Raw genomic sequence first — 20,775 nt, 5'->3', positions numbered from 1 at the left:
GGATACGCGATGCGCTGTTAAGGCCGCACAGGTACGAGGCTCTCTGCGGCCGCTCGGCAATCGCTGCTCGGAGGTCGGCGGTCGCGTTTCCAGTTAAGCTCTTACCGAAAAGGCGGACGGACGGTCTCGAAATCATCGTCGGGCTCCGCAGTTTCCTCGCGATTCAATGCGACTCGACTCGGCTCCTGGGCTCCTGACAGCCTCCGCGGAATCCGAAAATTCCAACAATTCAAAACCATTCTGAAATCCAAATAAATAGATACAAGTGGCGAAGTATCCGCAGGAATTGTTCAAATGAAAATACAGAGCAGCAAACAGAAATAGTCGAAGCCAGAAATCAAAATGGATAGATAAGTGAAAATATATTTTCAGGAATTACTCAAATGAAAAGGCCCGCATAAAAAATACGCAAAATTGAATCTGTTTTCGTGCTACTTGAAATCAATGAAAAATTCAATGCTATTAGTGTGTGCAAACAAAAATAAATACCGTGTGTGAATGGAAAAGTGCTCGAGAGTACATAGGCCGAGAGTCGAAACAAAGAATATATCTTGGACAAACTGCTGCAGCATGTGCTCCTCGGATGTTTTCCAACGCCAGTGCTATTATTAAAGTAATTTGTGCGACACTTGCCACCTGTTTGACGACTTTGGAAGAGGCACGCAATTTATGCAAACGACTCCGAGAAGAAAGCGATCTGATTCACGGAGGAAAAGCGAGTGTGTCGGCAGTCGTTGACCCAGTGTAAGTTCCCAGTGCGATGTGGCTCTGGATGTTTGTATCTCTGGCCTTGTTTACCCCACCTCTGACGAGTAACCCGCTACTTTTGGCACCTTAGCACCGATCGCGGAAGATCTTGTTATCGCCCCGTGTTTGCCGGGGACTTAAATATAGATTTATGGCAGGCAAACATTAACTCGTCTTGGGGCACTTTGCATGATTGACCTAGACCAAGGGGAAATAAATAGTGGCCACTTGCACCGAGTGACACACACTACTCTCTGTTTTCACAACGCCCTTTCGAGGGGGCTCTCGAAGCAGCCGCCGATATGCACAAACACTTCACCCGGTGGCATAGCTAATCAAATTACGAAGTCACAAACCGCTTGATTTGATAATTCACTTGGGTTACGGGTGTGTATTCCAAGGCATGTGCCTCGCCGCAGATGCCGCCTCGGGGAATATGCAGCAGTTTTATCTCCAAAGTTCGGCAAATTACCTCCGCACAGATGTGCACCCATCGTGCGGGTGCGGCTCTGTGTATAAATTTACACTTAACTGCAAAACAACAGGCTTAATTGCCCGAAACCAAATAAAACTCAGCATGCCAGCGGCTCCGGCCGACTGGTCCTGCCAAGTTTTCAAGAGCACTCGGGCACCCATCACAGGGGTGTGTCGAACTGGGTTTCAGCTTGGGCTCACTCGGATTTTTGGACATTAATTATATTTTACAAGCTTTGAGATGCAAATATTCACTAACTTAAAGACATTAAGGTATAATTATTACATATTATTAGCTTGCAGTTTATGCAGCTTTTTTATTAAAAATATATAAGACAACTATATTTTTTATTTAGAGAGGTGCTTCTTGGATTCCTTTACTTCACAAATACATTTTATCCAACGAACCGATAAAAAACGAACGCCCACAGCTCTATTTACAAACTATCGAAAATCAAACTGAAGGTTAGATGGCTTGGTAAACATTTCAAAATGTAAATAAAGTGGTTTTCCACGCCCCTGTAAGTGACTGAGCCGAACAAACTGGGTATCTTGCAGTTGCGAGCGGCACTGGCGATTGTTGGAATGATTTCTTAGCAATTGCAACAACTGCGGCGTGCATCCTTGAACATGAAATGTGAAAAGTGAAACGAGAGTGCTGCCAAAAGATGGCGGGACAATTCGGGCGGGCACTTACACTAATTACAGCCGCCGTCACTTAAAGTGAGTCACGGCCACGTTCCCCGGCCGCATTTTCCCACTTTCCACACGTGCTTCCCTTCCGCCTGCCCCGGGCATTAAGGCGAAGATGTCAGAGTGACACACTTTTCCGACTTCTCGGGCTCGGGCTGCAGCGCTTTCATCTATTGTAAATTGACTCTCCTCGAGAAAGAATGGCCGGCACAATGGGGCGTATGCGTAATACGGTCGACAGTGCTCCAGCATTCACACTGCATTGTCTGCGCCGGAATATTGCTCATACGCCCTGGTTGCCGCCTCAAAACAAACGGAACGCTCAAATCAAAGGCGACAACCGCAACAATGGAGCTCAAAATGCCAGCAGGCGCGGCGGAAACATAAAGTAAACTATTGTTTGGCCACATTGCGTCAGTTTTTCTGCTTTTCTGCTTTTCTGCCCGGTTCCTTTGCCAGCGATCGTTGCGCATACGCCACGTGGTGCGCCCTCACCTCGGCGACACCCTTAATCACCGCTTAATTAGTTAATAATTAATCTCTGGGCATGATCCAGCTCATCATTTGCTGGGCTGTATAATAGAGAGGCGGGGAGAGGTCGTTTTCCCATTGTCCGCGGGGCTGCTGCCCACGCTTATCGTAATGGCCGAAAAGTTCTAATCGAGGCAATTAACGTGGCCAAATTTAATTTCCGTCCCCGGAACGCTATCAGTCCCAAGAACCAAGAACCAAGAACCGAGCGAACCCAGAACCCAGCACCCAAAGCAAAAGCGACACGAAGACGGAGCGGGGCTAGCCTTTTATTTACAAAATATTAGTTCATGCCAGCCATCGGAAAATCCATCATGTAAGCCCGGGATTTCTCGGCGCTGCATGTGTTTTTTCTGTTTGTTCGGGCCTTCCCTGTTTGTTTGCTCGACCTCCCGGGCCTTCTCCTATTCTGCAGGCCTAACAACAAGGTATTTTTACTGGGAGTTTGGGGAGTTCACAAGGAGCGGGCGCCTGCCATTAAGCAAATTACTTATGTTAATTAGTTGCCACGGCTAATGAGAAATCTCGGGGATTTGCAGTCCGTGATAAGTCAAGTTTAAAGTGGGAGCAGGGCGGGAAGAGCCTTTTCCTGATTACCCACCTTCCGTCCCAATTCAGCCCTGTTGCACAATGCGGGGCTTACCCAGGCGAAATCTCAACTTGAAAGTCAATTTCACAGGGCCCGGGGCCTGGCCACACAATGAGAATCCAATTTCCCCGCCTTCGCCGGAGCTCAGGGACCCTTTGATTCATCAAATTGCATTTATTTGCCAGATGAGCGGACTGCAACAATGGGGATGCAACAGTTTGCATTCGGAAAATAGGGAAAATTGCATAAATAAATAACCCGGCACAATAATTGAGGAGAGCAGCCAAGCTGGAAACTCCTTTGTGGGACGATTGCGATTTCAATTCGCCCTAAACTGTAATCAATCTAGGAGAGCTGGGAACCCCAGTAATTTATGAACATGAGAGGTTGGGTTTCCATGGCTTTGATATGAAGTGTATCCCTTATCTGCTTAGCCGGTTATCGAGTTATTTTTCACAACTCATCTGTGCTTAATCACTGGCTTTCACGGAAATCCCTTAACCCATTTAAGGCCGTGCAGATGTTTGCGTTACAATTAAGGCGCGGCGACGGATTTGCCAGCCCAGAGCTGGGAAATAATTAAAAATGTAATTAGCTTCGTGCAATTCGCATGCATTAATGTATTCAAAATGCCGGCAGCCGAGATATCGGATTTTGAGCGGAAAGTGGGGATTCAGGTCAGTGCGCCAGTTGGGAATAATTTCATTAAAATCAACTTTGCTGCCGGCCTGCGGTCAGTTGAAAGAAGATTAATTACTGACTTCACTTTGACTGGCCAGCACCGACTGCATAATTCACTATTGACACATAATCGATGGCCGTGCAGTTCGGAAAAACTAATTAGGCCGCCCGCGTGCGAAAAAATTAATTCAAATTGCAGGGCTGCGCGCGTAGGCAGTAATAAGCAAACATTAACTCCAGTGCACAATATATCTTAATTCTGCGCATAATTAATGCCTGCAATTAAGTTTTCCCCCACCTTCTCCTGGGGGAAGACGCAGCGCAGGGATGTGGGGAAACACGCACCGAGGAGACGTAAACAATCCACTTAACATGCTGGGAAATACCATTTGATCCAGCCATCCATCTCCAGCCGCATTGCGTATACGCAGCGTGGGCCGAGCCCCTGGCAACATTGTGTCACGCACATTATTGATGGGCGGCTCAATCGCCTCGCCTTGAGTTTCCCGGCTCTGAGATCTGAGCTCTGGGTTCCTTTGGGTCTCGCTTACAGCCTCTGGTTACGGTTTCGCAGTTCCGGATTCTCCGAGCCATCTGGGCAATTACGGCTCGTTGGTGCCTGTTTATTAAAACGACATAATTGCGAATTTAAGCCCGCAGCCCATCGCCGCTCTGACTGCCGCCAGTCAACTGGATCAGCATCTGGATCTGCGGCCCTTCGATTTTCCCTACCCCCCCCTGTCAGCCTTTTGAAACTTTTCCCGGGAAAGTCGGCATACGCAGCGGTCAAAAACAGAAAACTTTGGCCTGGCCGGCAGAAAAGCACGCCTCTCTCTTTTCAATTATGATTAATGACCAGTAATTAAAGCAGTGAAAGCGACCTTTGGCGAATATACAAATTGATTAGAGATGGACACGTGAGTGGCGGCCAAGATTGGCGAGTCGTTGAAAGTTGGCTAGTCAGGGTGTAGGCACATAAACAAAAACCCAAAACAACACGGCGAAAGGAGATTAGGTAAAGTTAAGTGGAAAAGCGGTATCTCAAGTGGCGTTTGATTTCGCATAAGGCTGGTAAAGTGCCTTTATTCCAAGTTTAAAATATTTAAGAGGAGAATTCAAATTAACATTGATTAATTACTCATTAAATTGTTAATCTACCCTATATATTGTATTACTTTCCTGAAGGTATCAGCCAAAAGCATGTATTTCTTAAACAAGTTATTCCTCTTTCCTGTATATTAACTGGTTGAGACCGTAACTAAGCCTTTTCCACCCTGCTGATAGTTAACTGCTCGTTTCGAGGACCCGACCTGGGGCTGTCACATCTTCAAGTCAGACACATTATCTTTTATTAGCCAAAGAGCAGCATACAAACTCGAGTGGGGTGGACCGAAACTCCGCCCGACGCCACAGCAGTCATTCAGCATAAATCACGGCAGCTGCCTCGGAGTGGAGGAGAGGCTCAAGTGTTTTGGCTTTTCATTAATTAAATTGCAGACCACCTTTCTGGGCCGGGCTGTTTATGTTTATGTTTTGATTAGGCATTAGGCACTAGGACCGAAAACCGAAAACATGTTTGGGTTAAGTGCAGGCCCTCGAGGTCTTCGAGTGGATCCTGGCTGTTGTTCTGCCGTCTCGAGGGTGCATTATGGGCCAGGGAACCGTGTTGGGGCAGGCCCTCCCCCCTCCGGGACCCATTAATCACAGCCGTATGTCTGGCAAGTCAGCCGCGGGTGTTTGCTCACCACGCTTCTGATGGCTAATTGCATACAAGTTGATTTCGTTCCGTTCCGGCAGAACACGTAATTGTAGACATCTTGTACTACCTGATTGTGTATTAGCCAGACGGCAGACAATTGCAAAGAGTTCGCAACGTGTGCTAATTGAATTGTAATCGACTTTGGCATGCAATTAGACGCTGCACTGCGCGCTCAAAGGCCAGATGCAGAGTGCCTAGTGGCGGGCAACAGCTATTGCAAAAATTAATTATAGGGGGGACATGTTCAAGCATCAGCGAGCTTTAATTATATTTTTTGCTAAGATAAAGGTACATTTTTACTAAAAATATTAGTTTTAAAACATTCACTTCAACCTAAAATTAATTTTATAGCTGTTCAAAAGTATGCAACACTTTCTTCTAAGGGCGATGCTGTTTTTTTCTGCATACCATTCGACACCTTTGTTAAAATATTTTTCAATTTTCCATTTAGTCTTCGACCAGTTATCTGTTGCTGATTTTTCTCCAAAGAAAATGTGGAAGTTTGCCTTCAACAACTTTTCTCCCTGTCTAGCACAAGCTGTGTACCCACTGTTATTTACCAGCCACTCTTATATTGTTTAATATATATTATAAGCTGCCAGCTCCGGCCAGTAAACAAGGAGGTAATCAAGCGCGGCAGGCAATTAAAAGCTTTGCTCTTCCAACTCTGACCACTTGTGCACACAAATTGCAGAGCAGCCCTCGTTATTATGGTTATGCCACAATAATCATCGAGATGAGACCGGGGAAATGCCAAACTGCAGCTGTTTTCCGGGGAAATGGAGGTGGAAATGGCAGCAATAGTAATAGCAATATCTGCGCTGCGAATGCGAATGCGAATGGGAGTGCGAGTGCCAGCTGCGAGATATCCCAAAACAATGCGATTAAGCGCGGTTCCACTCCTCTTGGCGCACTTGGCGTATGCGTAATCCGCGCTAATGCAGCGCCGAGCTAATTGGCCCGGTTAATTAATAACGGGGACAGGCTTTGCTGGGCTTCCATCGATCAGATGTACTTTGCATTTGCATTTCAAATAGAGTTTCCTTCAAGGAACAAGAAGTAATTGAGTTCGGAAAGCGCTCTACCAGCACTATGCGCAACTATTTTCTCATGGCTTTGCCGGAACAAAGTTTAAATGAGGCGTTAATTGTTGTCGTCACAGCGCAAACCAGAGCTTTTATCTCTCCCTTGTTGTATCTACAATATCATTTATGAAACTGGGTCATAATTACTTTCTTCAGCCGAAGTTATAATAGAAAACAAAAGTTGTCAAGTACTTGCAGATAGCCAGTTGACTCAAGGATTTCATAGATAGATACGATTTGTATAGATAGATAGTTTGGATAATGGTTTAAACTATTTTCAACTAATGTATGGAAAACTACCTCCGAAAGTGCAGCTCTTGGTCGCCACCTCTCGGTGACTAACGCTTCTATCGCCGCTGACCGTCCGGCCGAAAATAAACACCCCCGCTCGCACATGGTGCTGTGTAAATAAATTAAATTCAAATCTAAATTGATATAAACTATGCTCATTGGGGCTAAACAGAGAGAAAAGAAGGCCCGTGCTTATCGCTCGTCCCACTCATCATTCCCCCAAAAGAGTACTGAAATGGGGTGAAAAGGGGGCGGTCGGGGCGTGGCGGCTCTTTATCGCCGCTTAATTACGTTACTGATAAGCCCACATTTGGTGGCCGGTTCTTTTTCCATTTGTGTTTCGCAGTCTCTGCTTTTTGGCTGCTTTTCCCCTATCAGAAGGCCCCTATGGCTCTTTTTTCGCTGGACAAATCTTGGCGCTTGGCTCTTGACTTTCCGAACTGCCCAGCCGAGATTTTGTTAATAAAAATTAATGGCTTTGTGATTTGTTTGGCCTTAAGTGCAAATTTCCCCATGTGCTGGTCTGCCCCTTAGATTGTGTTTATACTGTAATGCTCGACCACCCAGCTGTAGTGGCCTTAATGGCACGAATAAATTCCTGGATAATTTAAAATTAATTGTATTCACTCACAGATGAAAATGACTTATTAAATACCATACCTCATTAAATTAACTGAATTAAAATTGATTTTGATCTGTTTTTCTGTCGCAAAAGAGAGCCTATTAATATGGCAATTATCAAAATTATTTTAATAAGTAAGGAATATGATTTAATCCAGGGTATCCAAAAATCATGTTCCCCGATTGGTTACTCCTTCTCTCTTTTTGAAGAGCCTTTGGGATGATGTTTAATGGGGATAATGTTGCAGATTGGCTGCTGGTTCCGTGCAGACATCGGCCATTAATGTCGGCGTAATTATTTATTTAGGCGCTCTAATTACTTATTTATCGGTTGCGAGCGAATGCATTCTATCGCGAAACGCGAACAATGGAGACCGCGAACTTTTCGCTATCAGTTGCCAACGGGTTGGATAAAAGTCGACGACACAATGCCAAAAATAAACGAACACTATTTATAAATATTCGAAGCGCGCAATTATGGGTTGACTTTTTATGGCAGAGGCAGAATGATTTATTCAAACACCATGGCCCATCAGCGCTGATGTGGAAAACTTCTGGACCCTGCGCATTGTTTACTCGGGCTGTCGGGGAAGCCATTAACCCATTCAATCATTTAATGGTTAAATCGCATAAATACAGAGTGTGAAAATATTTATTCGCGCTCATAAAACAGTGATATTGTTGCCATTATTTGGCCACAACCAATTGTTTACACCCGCGCAGAATTTTCGCAGATCATTTTCCCCGCCCAAAGTTGGCTTGCACTTCGGCAAAGGTCTCGCATAAATAAAACCGACATTTTGCTGGATTAATAAGCTGTGCAATGAGTTCATATACCCAATCACTTATTTGGAAATTAAACTGGGCTGCGGTATCTTGCAGTCGCAAAGCCGTCTGGCTGGCTGTTCAATTTGTTTTCGCTCGCCAGCCTTATCAATCGAACATAATCTTTATGCACGGTTTGGCCCAAATATGCGATATTTATTTCTTCAATTAATTTAAGCGCCGGCTCAATAGAAATATCTCCGCTATTTCGGCGACGAGAGCCGATAAAAGTTGGCCTTTTCTATCTGAACATTGCCCATGCATACTAGAGTGTATATCCGGCTGGTGCATGCGAAATGGCCAAAGCGTTCTGCATGATTGATGGGCTCATGGTTTAGAGATACGGATACAGGCGACTTTGGCAAGCATGCATGCATTCCCCAGCTTTGGGTATGCAAATTGGCTTTATTTATTAATCGAATGCATTTTGTGGTCAGTGCGAATGGTCGGAGCGCCCGAGATCTGAATATGCAAACACGAATTTGCACTTTTTCATCTGGGGGATGCGGAAAAAGTATTAAATTTTCCGCACAGGAAGTGAGTTTGATAAGTTTTCCACCAGTCGCCTCTCGGAAGTGGTAAAACTTTCCATTTATTGCCATTTAAATTTTAAATTTTTGCAATTTTTCTGTGCAAAGTTTGCAGCTAGCTCCTCGCTTATTTTGCGGCTTCAGTATGTGTGTCACATAAATCTCCCGGCGAATTTAGTTTCCGATTTGCATTCGTGTGCGTCGTCAGGTTTCCCAGCACATAATTCATGCAGCTCGACAAGCTCCCTGCCATAAATTTAATGTATTTTTTGTCCTGAATTTTCAACGCCACTTCTACCACGACCTTGTTCGCCGTTTTTCCTGGCATCGATTTGGCAGGCAAACCGCAGCGTCGCCAATTATGCCATTGGATTCTATTTATAGAGCGCCAAACTCCGAGGTAACTCCAATCACGCAACCAGAAAGTATGGATCCCCCTGCCCACACCAACCTTGCTGCTTGAACTTCACAGTCCTGGGTTGCCGTCAGCCTTGGCTGCATTTTAATGGTTTTTATTGATTTTCAGCATTGTTTCAGCGACACCCGCGCAACATGCCAACTGGCCCGAGGAGCACTACCTACCTGATGCACTCGCAAAATATACACAGATTTCTAGTTACTCAGTGTCGAAGTAGACTTTTTTGGGAAAAACATTTGAGCATTATTTGTATTAGGTGTCCAAAAGTATGCTTCAAGTTATTTTTGGTTCGAAAGTGGCATGGACATAGTGTGTATTGCATACTTTTAGACATTTTTCGAAAGGATTTTAAAACAGACATAATTTTCTATTTGCCTATTTTTTGATAGGTATTTTATGATTTAATGATTTTATAAATCCGAATTTTTCCCAGTGCACCACAGCTCGTTATGAGCATTCAACGCATCAATTGGCGCGTGCCAGGCGGGTTCCTAAAAACGTGGGAGGACACCTGGCCGAAAGACTTGGTGTTCCGACGAGGTCTGTTGCACTCGCACTTGCGACGACATTTGGCTTGCGGCTGCTGTCCTTGTTCCGAGCCTCTCATTGTGCGCTGGCCACCCACAGACACCCCTCCCCATCAACCCACCCCAGAAGTCCTGCCAAGTCCCCCGACGAACGCCCTTCTGCTATTTAGGAATTCGCGCCGTTTTACGTGCGCTTTATTCGCAATGCTCTATACAAAATCCGGGTCTAATTGCTCTGCGGTGCAGTTTGAATGGGGCCTAGACACACAATGAAATTAGCTGGCAAATTGGGCTTCCCTGGGCTCAATTCAAGTCTCAATGCTCCTGGGGCTCACAGGTACCAATGGGGAGTGAAATGCGACCTCAAACAGCAAACCAGAGAAAGACTTTAATTTTTCCTTCATGTTCACCTGCATAGCTCTGGTTCCTGAGTTCTGTACAACAACTAAACAACTTTTAAAGCTCCTTAAATAACAATAGATAAATACTTGTTATACCCTCTTTTCCACAGAAACTTATGTGTCTGAAAATTCGTGATAAATCGCTTCATTGATATGTCCATGCAAGGCTCGCCTTGGGTTGGGCAAATCCTGGGATAATATTTCAAAAGTTTAAGTTATGCTAAGCAGACTGAAAGTAGTCTCCATTCACGGTGTCCTTCCCTACTTTTCGTTTTCACTTTGAGGAGGGTGAGGGTATGAGCTCGACGATGGGCACTTTACTCAATTTTTTGTCAGTCCCCCATTTCGGTGTCTCGCAATGTGTGTTTCTGTCTATCTGGTATCTTTTTCTCCCTCACTGTTACTTTCCTCCGTGTTCCTTTTTTCTGCTTTTATGCACAGAGAAAAAAGCATTACAAAATGTGACAATATTACATTTACTCGATGTTTTTCTGCTAGGAAGAAAGGGAATCAACTTAATTAACAGACCTAATAAAATTGTGAAGAAAATCAATTTTTCGAACTTCTATTCAGCCGCATAAGAACCTGCTTTAGGGTTTAAAGATTTCTTGAAGCAGTAGAACCTAAGCCTGTTCCAGATGGCAGAGAACACTAATTTGATTCCGCAAAAACTTGTTGGTTAGGTCCATTTGAAGGTACATAAAACTCGCTGGAAAACTCCCCAAATTCGGTGACATTTTTCTCCGCACAGTGCCTCTGCTTCCGGTGAGCACGCCTCGCTTATCAGCGCATTTTCAGTTGTTCCCTGCTGGGTGGTGACCCAGCCCGCAAACATTTCCACCCAGCCACCCAGCCACCCATCCGACCACCCACATTTCCCCTCTGCTGCTTGTTTGCCTGTTTTGCATGTCAGGCGCTTGTTTGTTTTTTGCTCCTGCTTTCTTCGTTTTGTGTTCCTTCCGTTTTCAATTTCTTTCTACATGTTCACGTCGTCGGTGGCCCCTCGTCCTGGATTTTCTTATTTTATTTTGCATATTTTGAGCTGCCATCCGAATGACATTTCTGCTGGCTCATGCCTTCGAACGTGAGGAGTCGCATCACAAACTGCATCTGTCTTTTGTGAAAGTTTTGCTCTGTGTGCCAAGGACTTTGCTTCGAATTAATTTCTTGGCCTGTCGCCCTGGGCCCTCCCCCAAGTCGGGGTCAGCCGCCTTTCATTTGCGACATTAGGCCGGGCTCCCAAGTATGCAGCGACTAATTGTCTCCGATATTTGTGTGCCACAACCATTTAATTGAAATCTAATTTAATTTATGGCTCCCGGAACACAAACATCACAAATATTTGCGCGGGGCAGGGGCGAGCTTTAATTGGAATGCCTGTGTCGGGCATCCAAAGTCAACTTTAACGCATGACCTGCCAGATCAAAGTCGCTGGTCCGGCAGTAATTCATAATAATACGAGGGACCGAGACGGCCGTGTATACATTAAATACAATAATTCATCGATTTTCCATGCGAGCATAATTCCCGCACGCATCCGCAAAGTTCGAGTAATAATGGAATCGGGAGGGGGACTGAGGATGGGGATGGAGATGACTTCCGCTTTGTTTGCCTCCGATGTCAATAAAAATATGTGGAGCAGGCTGTCCGGACGGGCCGACTTCATAACCATCGAGGAATCAAAGATGAGTGCGTGACCGAAGCTAAAGTTGTGATTCGAATTATGACTCCTGCACTGGGGAAAAATCAGGGATCTGACTCTTAGTCACATTTTAGTGGTGTCCAAAAGTATGCTTTAAAAGGCTTATTAACTGTCTTTCGAGGTTAATCCCTCTGTGCACCGCATTCAACATATATGTTGCATACTCTTAGGCACCTTTTTAAATGATATCAAAACCGTAGTAATTTTAATTGCTTATCCGAATCTCTGAAAGCCCTATTGATAGCACATAAATCCTGTGTTTATTCCTAGTGTACTGAGCAATAATATTAATTTCTATCACGCTGCCATCTCTGAGGCTTACGGCTGAGTGATTGACAAAACCGCAGGGGGCAGCAGGACAGCGGGACAGCCAGGACATCGTCCTAATGGCCCATTGACAATTATGGCGCTACTAAATCTTGGCCAGCAGGGACACGGCTAGTGAGGCCAAGAAAGGCGAGAGAAGTGGGGGCCGGGTCAGAGTCCAAGTAAACATGGCCCATGTCATAAGCACGAGACCCCGGCGACTCCGACTCCGGCTGGGATCGTCTTTGTTTATCCGGGCGGGGAAGTTGGAGGAGGACCTGCGGGGATTCCATGGGGCTGTGGCGTGGAGCACAGAGGATTGGGCCGGCTCAGGGGCTTGCATATTATTCAATTAAAATCGCACAGCCATTAAGCTTGTACGGACAACTGTCAGCAACACGCACGCAATCAATGTCAGCACGCACACACCGCCCCACCACACACACTGCTGCAGCTGCCGAATGGCAAAGGAAACACGCACACACACTTGTGCGGGCGGGAGTTCGGTGGGCGCACGTTAATAGAACTTAGACTCGCATAAATGTCAGCTACAAGATTTGATAGCCCCGGGTTAAAACTAAGTCCTTGCATATGCGTGTCTGAAGAGCTGCTGTTCAAGTGCGGCTGTGTGGGTGAGCGTGGCTGAGTGTGTGTGCGGCAGGGGGTAAGAGCGTTTCCCTCGCGCTGTGTGCGTGTGTGCGCCCAAAAGCAAGCTGCAAAAATTGGACAAGATGGGCCTGATTTAAATTTATGTGCCACAGTGAGCAGTGCTTAGAACGGCACTTGATTTGAATGATGAGAATGAAGTGGTGCGCTTAAATTGTGCATGAATAAAAGAGCATTCTCACGAATTACAAATAATTATTATTATTTTACCTAACGGACCCGAGCTTATTTTAAATGTCCCTTGTAACAAGTTACTAAAGTGTCGCTACAAATTATACTCTTCTTTTTCAAGTAGCCTGTACCTTCTGGAGTTTTCTGTACCGTGTGTTTCTTGGCATCCAGTGAAAATTAAGACGGCGAACACCTTCGCACGTCACTGGCGAAAAAGAGTTTAAGAGCTCGGCAGTCCGGAGATATGCTGCCTCATCTGGCAACTCGGCCTCATAGCCACATAGGGGAAAACTTTTTCGTCCGCTCCGTGCCACGAAACTTACGAAAACACCGTGCTTTTCTTGGGGAAATCAACATGGGAAAGCGAAGGGAAAAGAAAACTGTGGTCCCCAATGAACTTTAGCATGGGCAAGAAAATGGGGAAATGGGAACGAGACCTGCTGTCAGTGGCGTTAAGTGGCGCCCAACCAAGACGCAGCATCAGCAGTTGCCACGCCCCCTTAAAAAACCCATCCCCCAGGGACGCCCACCTCGTGGCCTGCTGGGTAGCAGATAGCGAGCCGAGAGTAAGGAAATATATAGAAAATGCAGGAGGGGAGCTACACTCAGCTAATTTCTTTTAATTTTTAAAGAAAATAATTCTGGGATGTAAAAAAAAATTTTGAAAGTAAAATTGTTGTACCATCGCATGTGGAGTTATCAAAAAGATTTGTATTTTAAATTAAAATACTTAGGTTAATGCTTAAAACCTTTTCCCAGTGCAGTCCTCCAATGTAGCCTTATTTTTACGGATATCGTTTCAATTTTTATGGCTTAAGTTGTTGTAAATTTAGTTGGGAGTAGAGTTCAGCTATATCATCTGGCGTCGCGTCCCCCAGAGGCATCGAGTTTTCCGGGGAATCGATACGCTGCGGCAGCAACTGGGGCTGCGTGTCCGTCCGCCGTTCTATTAGCCGTCAAGCGGAAAATTTAATACTGTTTATTTACACAATTTTCCAGTTAGCCAGCGCAGCGTTTTGTACCTTAACTTGGTCGCGTTTCGGGGGTTTCCCCCTAGTTTTCCATCCAGCCTTTAAGTTGGACTCTCCTTTCCAGCGGTGGCTAAGCCAACACAGTCTCGCCTCACCTGTTTCCACCCACACTTTGTGTGGAAAATACGAGTTAACAGTACATTTGCTTTAGTATTTATGCGCTGATAAACACGGAAGACAGTCCCGACACGCCCCCGCCCAGGACCCTTAACCCCGCTGTGTGTCCGGGGGTCTGTCCCGTTTAGGCTCGCCGTATGTTATTCAATTTGGACGGCCAACACCTGCGAGTGTTGGCACAACACTCGGATAACCTTCTTAGCCCCAGCTGATGTCCTAAATTGGGGCATCTGAAAAGGTCAAAAAGCGATCTGGAATAGCTGCCAAGCGAGGAATGCATTAACCTTAGAAAGCATAATCGGTCAATCCAAGTTCACTATCGATAGGAACAAGAAAGGTTATTAATATTGATGGTACCACACTGGAAAATTTCCACCACTTTCATTCATTAGGACAACGATAAAGTCTTTAAATAGAGTGAATTATTTAAACAAAGATAAACGAAAATAGAAGAAGAAATTCGAACTATCAGAAAAGGCTGATATCATATTTTGTAGGCCTGTGATTTCTTTCTTTGACGCAGAATTAAGTCCTTAAGACAACTGCCTTTTATCAGAGTTGTCATTAAAGTCTGTAAAATTTCGACAGTTGGCTAAATAATTTTTCAAAATTTTACGAAGGGATCATGTTCTTAGACTTGGCATTCTTTGCCGTATAATAGTGAATTATATTTGTTACAATCATCGTTAGCTGCATCTGCGTTTTCCCTGCAAGCCATTCGAAATTCCTGAATTCCAAGGCATTTAAAGGTAATGCGCTCCAGCTCTTAATGGGTTAAAGTTGGCTCTTAATTGCGATGCTCCGAAAGTATCGCTCAATCTTTATTGGGCTCCCATTTATTTATTATCGCCCTTCGCTTTCAGTACATTTATTCGAGCAATTTTTGTCTGTCGTGGCAGCCGGGGCATAAATAATAAAAGGACTCCGGATCCGGGCCCCAGCGATTTCCATGTGCACGGCGGCGAATGCAAATCCGGAGTGGAAAAAGGGAGCAGAACTCAGGAAAGAAAAGGGAAACTAAGCTGAAAGCGGAGGGGCGAGTGGGGGAATTTATGCAAAATCACGTATGCCAGGGCATGAAAAATAAAGCTCGAAATTCTATAAATAATGCAACAGCCGAAATGCAATGCAATTGTGGAGGCAGATACATGGGAGTTTTTTGGGAGAGGGCACCCGAAGTAAACAGTGCCGAGTCAGGTGACTAGGCAAACGTATCCCGAATCAACCATGTCAAACACGACCCCCTGACCCACTTTGGCAGCCCGGTGTTAATCTTTTTTATGTGCAGCACCATCCCGGGTCGCCGAGATTCAATATAAGATACCTCCAGAAGGGCCTGGGCCTCCGGGCCCTTCAACTTTATTCACCATTTCGGGCTGTCATTTTGGGCCTGAGTGGCACTTCGTGTTAGCCTTATTGGGTTCATCAAATGGCCGACAGCAGCAGTCAGCATATGTGGGACCTGGGATGTGGGATGGGATTCGGGATTCGGGCTGCGGGATAGTTGCCATGGATACTCCGGGTGATGTTTGCCACTTTCTAATAATCCAATGATTGAACCCGCTCTTTTCTCCCCCCTTTCTTTGCAGATTGAACGGTTTAACGTTTTGAACGAGGTGAGTCCGTGAATTTGACTGCGGAGCCATTTGGGACTTGGACTCCACTCGAGCAGAGCGCCAGAAAAATTTGACTCTAGATTAGGCCATAAAAAAACGCATTAAGCTGTCTGGAAGAGATAACTTCATACGAATTTATTGACATTTCGGTCAGTTGGACTGCCCACTTGTTTGCCCCGAAACACTTCCCTCCTTGCGAAGGGCCGAAACCCCGCTCCCTTGTGCCCAACTGCGCATGAAAAGGCCAACATCCGTTGTGGCTAATGTGCCTGTGGCCAGGACATGGAAAAAGTGGCAGTCGAGGGTCCTTTGTGTGAATGCGGCGACTAAGAAATACATAAATAAATTAGTTACGTGCCTGGCCGAGGTCCTTTTGTTATCAACTGTCCGAATATGAGATAGAAATATGTTTACCTGCAATATTTGTACACCTTGATGGACAAATTCGATGATTTCAGTTGCTCTCGGGTGAGTGGGAAGCACTTCAACTTATTTATTTTGGGGAAATGTATTTTGCGGATTCATTGTCGGCCTGGAAGTGTTTTTGGCCCCCTCTTCGAGGCAAAATCCAATTTACTTGGTAAAGTTCATTCTGTATATGAACGAACTTCCTGGAATCATATCCTGTAAAATTATTATTTATTAGCTCATTTTTAGTTATATCTAGTTTTTTTACATTGGTTCTTTATTTGCTTTTAATTTATTTCAATGGAAAGCCATTGGCAAAAATATATCTGGAAAAGGTATTTAATGTTGAAATTTTCGAAATTTTATTTAAATTTCCTTACATTACTATGGCCCAAATAAATCACAAAAGAAAATTTGTCAAAGGAAGCCGAATTTGGCTGGAATTCTTTTAATTAAGCTTCAGGATTTTGCTGGTCTGAGTGTGCTAACCAAATTCCTGTTACACCTTGCTGGATAAATTTTGATGAGTCCAGATGGGTCACAAAAACATATGGTTTTCGCTCAGGTCGGCGGTGATATATGAAGGGATTTTTCACCGTGCTGACCAAGTTTAAATCACGAGGTGGACAGCGCTTAACTCTGTGGTTGCGCTTCATAAATTTTGTTTATTCATTTGTTTTTTGCAGTCCCTGTCGGGCTTCGCTTTGCTGTGGTCCCGCTGTTCTCCCCACTTTTTGTATATATTTTTGCCATTTTATTTCGTTTTTCGTTTTTTTCTGCTTTTGTCTGTTGGTCAATTATTCAGACCGAAACGCTTGTGGTCAGCACAGTGTGTGCATAAAGGCAGCAGAATGGCTAGGTGGGGCCGGGAAGTTGGGCATTTAAATGGCTTAAAGGGCTCTAAAATGGGAGAGGCGGGAAACAGGAAGGGCGGGGAAGGCGGGCAAAAAGCGAACCCAACGAGACGTGTGACTGTTGACGGGCTTGTGTAAATTGCATAAACTTGGTAAATGTGCAAAAAGTGTTGCTCGCTTTTGTGCGACAGCCCGGCAAGGACCTTCAGTCAACAGGTGGAGCGTGGCATGGGGAGAGGACAGGTGTGCCACCCCACCCCTCAGCAGTCAGTTCATTATGTGGCCGGCACTGTGTGTTTACCTAGGACCCGCTCCTCGGCCCTCGGCTGTTTACAGTGGTGTCAGTCATTGGGTTGGTCACTCGACTGCAGCTCCCAGTCCTTGGGCCCACTGCTCGCATCCTGTGACCACATCCTGTCGTCGGCACGCTGCTCGAATGTCCGTCCCTGCACTTGCAGGTCGAACAAGTGACGAGAGAACGCCTTCTTCGGACTCATTGTTTGGGTTTGTGCACTTGTACAAATTTCTGGAAATTTAATTAGAGTTTAAAAGGGGAATTTGGAAAGTATGAAACCTTCTAAACGAGGTTATACGACAAAGAGTATGCAACGAAATATTTGTAGCAACCAAATGTGTATAAAAAGACTTACGGGTTGTACTGCATACGTTTGGGCATCCATATAACATTTATAAAAATTATTTCAGTGAAAAATCTAAAATTAAAATCAAATTGATTCAGTCATGTAATTGTGACCTTCACAACTTTTTCCCCAGTGCAGCACTCATATGACTTCGGCCAGAACCAACGGCATTATAACGCCAGGACGAGGAAGCCGAAGAGTTGCTCCACCCGTCGAAGGACGAACAAAGAGCTATTTTGCCGTGTGCCTGCGATGGGAGGATGTGTGTCCTTGTTGGGGGCACAAGAAATCAAGCGTAATGAAGCCCCAGACGAGCGACAGACAAAGGTTTGCTTTCCCTCGCCCAGCCCATTCAAAATTCAACGAAATGATAATAGATAAGCCGCTTGACACTAACACGCTTACGCACTCAAGGAGTGTGTTCTGAGCTGGCCCAAGAGGTGTGCAAAAAGAGCAGCCCTTTCCATTTTCACCTTTCCGATTTTGAGTTTCCCTGCGAAAACAGTGGCCAATTAGAGCGGAAACATGCTACCGGATTAGCTGCGAATTAGTTATTGTAATTGAACGTTACAAGGCAGTTGTTAATGGGTCGGCAGGTCGTTGTCCCCAGAGGAATTCCGGAGGAATTCCAGCGAAACACCCGAGAGACACCAGGTGGCTGCAGGATTTTAAATGGTATTATGCATTCTGGGCAACTTTTAAGTGGTCAAGTTTTAAGTGGGGCCGCCAAAAGTTTGCTGAATTCGCTGGAAACGCCAAGGAAAAGCAATCTGGGAAAACGACAGCTTAGGCAATACTTTCAGGAGAACTTTTCGACGTTCCTCCCTTTTTACCAGCTAGTCCATTACCCATTTAATGACAAAGTTGTTTACTTTTTGTCCACATAAATTACATACGTGTACCATTAGGGGGAAAAACTACGGGCAGCTGGTTTGTATCGGCCATAACAATGAAAATCATAAGCTAATTGCCATAAAAGAGAAAATTTTAAGGGAACGTCAAAGGCAAGACACGAAAATCGCTGCAGGAAATGATGTGACGTGAGGCTTTTGTTTGTTTGTTTGCTGGTTCTCGTTTTTTCCCTTCCAGTTCGCCCTTTGCTGTCCAAAGCAGCAATAATAACAATATAACGAAATCGCTTCCCAGGGTCAGGGGTTGGGATCGAGTTAAGCTTTGTTGTTTTGGCCACAGCAACATCATTGAAATTGACTTCATTATTATTTTATAGTCTTGGCCTTAAGTTTTGCCAGCTCTGCTTTTATGGCTTTTTATCAAATCTTACATTGTGGTGCTCTCGGCACGTTTTACACTGATGGTCGTAGTCGTTGTGTTCATCTGCTCGTTCTCTGACTTATTAAAATCCAGCCCCGGGTCGTGGGCTCTATGTATGCACGGGATACAGCAGGATATATAAGCCGGGCTCCACGGCCCCGGGCAGAACTGATATAATGCATTTTGCAGGAGTCCTTGTCTTGAGCACAAAAGCCAAGAGAACTAAGTGGAGGCACCATTAGCAGAACAGTAGAGCAGTGCAAAGTGGAGCCATTAGAGGCGACTTCGATTACAAACGGATTTCCCTGGCTGCACTGGCCTTTCATTTACTCAAGAAGTGTCCCTGAAAAAGGGAAAACAAAGTAATTGGATATATATTTTTAATAACGATATATGTGAGTACATTTTGAGATATGCAAATATTTAATAAAGATGTTTAAAAGTATGCTACGATATATTTTCAGCCTTTACTTATACTTACATACTTTTAGGCACTATTGAAAGGGATTTCAGAACACTAGTGTTAAAACCTTTGCTGGAATTTATTAGGTTGAACATTAAACTAGCTGATAATAACTTTTTACATTAATGGCGACTTTAATCCGCAAAAGGCGCTTAAAACTTATTTAATGGCGTTTCCTGATACCCCTCAATTTTCTTTTATGCAGGCTTACCCCTTAACACCTCAGTTCCGCAGCGGCCACTCCGTTTTCGTCATTACTCCTTTGGCTTTTCCATTTTCCGAGTGTCACTTGCCATTTGCCAGTCACCTATGCGCTCTCCTCATTTGCACGTTTGCCACTATTTCGCTTTCATGTTTTCCTCCAGCCATTATGTAAATTTTTTATCGCCATTTTGGTGTGCAGCATTTTAGTTTTCATGTGTGAGTAGACAGCTTAAGTCGAATGCCTTTCACTTCCGCCCTCTCACCCGCCTGCCCTCTCTCCACTTTCCACTTTCCTTTGTCTTTGTTTGTTTATGAGCATTAGCGCACACCCACTTGCACACGAGCACTCTCGGCGGGTTTTTTGTTTTTTTGGGTCACTTTCAAAGCTCTTGGCGTTTTTCAAGTGGTTTTAGCGCACACTCGAAATAATTTCGTGTGTGGAATTTACTGCCGGCGCGGCGCTATCAATGCGATTAAAAAACAATTACACTTGTGACACTAATGGCGCGGACACCCACCCCGCGTTACCATTTTCCATAGGTATATTTTCCGCATGAATATTTGCCTTTTATATAGTTTTTATATTTGTTTCAGCCCGGAGAAAGGCACACAAAAAACAGAGACTGTCTGTTTGTGGCATCTGCGAAAAAAGCGCTCGATTTGTTTACACGCCAATGGCTGCTGGCCGGATAACCACATCAAAAATAAACAACGAATTCAAAATTGATTTTCCAAAATCAAAATAAACAGAAATCCCAGTTCTCTGGCTTTCATTTCGGGAGTTTTTATTGTTGTTTGCGAGGTTGCTTTAAAGCTCTTTAAATTAATTGCCCTGTGAAAGGGGGAAGACGGGGGAAATGGCGGGCCTAATGGCGAGGGCTAATGGCTGGCCGACATCTTGTGGCATTATTAACATGATTGCCAAGAGGACCTCCCGCCGAGCCCCTTCCGGGGCAGGGCTTATCAATGAATCACCAAAGCATGTGATTGATGATTCGATGTGTATAGTGTCGTTCCATCTCCATTTCCCGACCGACCCAGCCGCCGCCCGGCCGAATGTGGCTTCTCTGACAAGGATTAGGTGCCCACGCAGCATCCGAGTAAATACCAGGAATCCCGGGGATTCTTCGTCGGGGGAATGACAGCTCACAT

The 20,775-nt window shown here is 44.9% G+C and overlaps 1 protein-coding gene across 5 annotated transcripts in view; it reads left to right on the top strand.

The window, feature by feature from the left end:
• The first annotated feature begins 79 nt into the window (after window positions 1-79).
• The window catches only part of LOC108025403 (5-hydroxytryptamine receptor 1), a 51,474-nt gene continuing 30,778 nt past the window's right edge, over window positions 80-20,775 (top strand). For 2 of the 5 annotated variants that reach the window (XM_017095881.2, XM_017095879.2), the window contains exons 1-2: window positions 80-744; window positions 15,755-15,781. The gene's annotated coding sequence lies outside the window, so the exon portion shown is untranslated. Of the gene's footprint in view, window positions 745-15,754; window positions 15,782-16,084; window positions 16,250-20,775 lie in introns of those variants that run through there. The other 3 variants (XM_050888630.1, XM_017095880.2, XM_050888629.1) reach the window with 2 other exon arrangements.

Source organism: Drosophila biarmipes, chromosome 3R, assembly GCF_025231255.1.
Source record: "Drosophila biarmipes strain raj3 chromosome 3R, RU_DBia_V1.1, whole genome shotgun sequence".
NCBI classification, from domain to species: Eukaryota; Metazoa; Arthropoda; class Insecta; order Diptera; family Drosophilidae; genus Drosophila; species Drosophila biarmipes.
Note: the sequence above shows the minus strand (reverse complement) of the source record. Positions and strands in the feature narration are given on the sequence as shown.